Here is a 3,226-nt window from a genome sequence, read left to right on the forward strand (position 1 = left end):
AAAGAATTATATGTGAAATAGGGGTAGAAAAGACCGAAGTAAAAATTGTTTTTGGAGTTTTCGATGCCAATGTGTTGCTTATGTTCAAAAACGTCAAATTTAAATTTTTTTAGGATCGGTTTTGAGGATCGGCTATCCATCAAATAACTTAGGGTAGATTGAAGCGAATTAGATTAATATAAGTTTTAAAACAATTTTCGTTAGTGTTTTATTTTAAACGAGCTATTTTATCGTGCTAATTAGTAATCCGACTTGCCTCAATCTACCCTATACATTTTTTAGGCAGAAATCGGTAACTCTTTCACCAATCTTCGCCAAATTCAAAACAACCTCCCTTTAATGATACCTTATATATAAGATTACGTGTATGATTTGTACACTTTTTAGGCAAAAATTGGTAACCCCTTCACCGATCATTGCCAAATATTCAACACCAATCTATCTTTAATAATACTCTATCTATAAAAAAAAGTGTGTAAGTAGAAACATGCCCATTGCTTCCTCATAACTTTTAAGTGTGCAAGTAGAAACTTGCACATTGCTTTCTCATAGTTTTTTAGTACAGGTTTCTACTTGCACACTTAAAAACTATAAGGAAAAAATGTGCAAGTTTCTACTTGTTTGTTCATATTAGTAGATATATAATTACATATGTTCATATAAGAAATGGAAATATATTCTTGAACAATATTATATGGCTAAATCTCTTTAAGTATTACTTTACATAGTTATATATGGTTTTATATACTAGTATATTATCATGTGTGATCATGTAAAAGTATATTTATAAGGTTAAAAATAATCATATATGAATGTATACTCTATAATGGATCTATCCATATAAATTTGTATAACTGTTATAAATATTCTTCTAGTATATTATTTTACTTGACAATATAAATTAATATAAAATACATTATTTTTAGTTTCAGTTTACACAATTGCGTTTTAAGTCCGACAAAGTCCATATTGGCACGCAGTGCCAATTTAAAGAACTGAAACGTGTATTTAATAATAATTGATATTGTGAAATATTATTAAGCATCAAGATCCGCTTCGACTGAAAACGGCATTTCTCATTGGTTATGTTATTTTAAGTTTTCTTTTTTTTTCCTAATTTTGCACAAGATACCTACTTAATTTTTTAAATTGACATATTAATTTTTATTAAATATTTTTGTAAACAGTGAAATTACCTGTAATAATTTGTGAAAAAAACTGTTATATAATATATATTATAGTTGTTATATAAACAAATATATTAATCGTATTATTTTGCAAACATATCTTATAATTTAAACTAAAAATAATATAATCGTATATGAAATTATATAGTCATATAAGATTATATATGATCAGATCAGAATATTGCATCTCAAAGTATCCGATAGATGGCATTCCATGTGATCTGTTTTTCGTATTTAAAATTTGACAAACAGTGTTATAAGAACGGCATCAAAAAACACGACACTGTTTCGCGCTATTCTCGCGCGATGCTGTTTCAGAGCGACACAATTTTTGTATCAGTTATATCGTGTAGAGCCCACTTTTATAATAAAGTGGCAAGTTTGAAAAATAACATTTGAAAATATATAACCATTTTCTAAAATTGATTTAAATATATATGTCCTTATATATAATCTTATATAATCATATATGTCCATATAAACTTTTATCAGGCCAAAATTCATATATGATAATATCGTTTCTTATATGAGCATATAAAACATTATAAGAGATATTTTTTATATGTCCTTATATAATCTTATATAATCATAATGACTATATAAGTTCTTGTCAGGCCAAAATTCATATATGAGCATATAAGATCGCTTTTTATATGATCATATATAAAACATTAAAAGAGATTTTTTTTCCGGGTAGGTTTTTTCGAGATATAACACTACCACTATTTTCTTCGAGGTAACAACATATGCACTACTATACGTGTACTTGGCGCCTTTCTTTACCTTTTTTTTAAGAAATATAATTTTGTACGGATTTTAAGTTAAAAACAAAGCTTAAATCTGATTAAAGAATTTTATGCAATATATTTCTGTCTTTATTTTGTCTCTTTTTCAATGTAATTTAGTTTTAATTTTATTTTAATTTTGCATTTATATATATTACTGTAGAGGAAATTATTTACTTTGACATCAAACAGACATCAAAATGACGTCAAAATGACAGTCATAATCACCATCAAGGTATGGGACGTTTTGCAGTCATGATGCCATCATTTTGCCATCATTTTGATTACTTCTTTTGACATTATACCCCTGGTCAATTTGATAGCAATTTGACATCACTTTGACTACCCGGGAAAAAATATTTATATCTGACAGTATATGAGCATATATAAATGAGATTATGAACAGATATAATAAAGAAATATGTGTTTGTTCTGCCAATGATAATAAACAAAAGTTGCATATATTTGATTGACTATAATTGGCAAACATTAATCATAACTTTAACGACGTTTTGATCCAAGCTTCGGATCCTTCTCAAGTAATCTAACAACAAACAATTATAAAAATCGCAGCGTCAATACATCGAGTCAATAATGTACGGAATTTAAAAACAAGAGTAACAATTAAAAATACCTGATGAGGAAAAATGTGCCATTATCGACCAATTCTCAGTCAACTGTTCGTGAAATTTTGATAGAAAAGTCACAGAGTGCTAAACAAATCAATTAGTCAAAACGGTAAATAAGTTGTCAAAAATAAAACAAAAACAAGAACAAAGAGAAACTTAATTACACAGAGAAAGTTTTCCAAAGGCACAGGTTCGTATCATGCTCGCTGAGTTAACGGAGTATCGCCAGAACGATACGGCAATTACATGTTTATGCGATGGACGTCGGAAACGAACTGAACATATCGCGTATGTCAGTTGAAAACAGGTCGAAAGGTTGACAAAACAAGCACTATCAATAACATTTTTCCTCATCAGGTATTTTTAATTGTTACTCTTGTTTTTAAATTCCGTACATTATTGACTCGATGTATTGACGCTGCAATTTTTATAATTGTTTGTTGTTAGATTACTTGAGAAGGATCCGAAGCTTGGATCAAAACGTCGTTAAAATTATGATTAATGTTTGCCAATTATAGTCGATCAAATATATGCACCTTTTGTTTATTATCATTGGCGGAACAAACACATATTTCTTTATTTTATACATCATCGACTTAACCAATGATGTCCTACAACGATAATG

This window comes from Temnothorax americanus, unplaced genomic scaffold, assembly GCF_048541705.1.
Source record: "Temnothorax americanus isolate GAGA-0224 unplaced genomic scaffold, ASM4854170v1 Scaffold26, whole genome shotgun sequence".
In the NCBI taxonomy this organism is placed as follows: domain Eukaryota; kingdom Metazoa; phylum Arthropoda; class Insecta; order Hymenoptera; family Formicidae; genus Temnothorax; species Temnothorax americanus.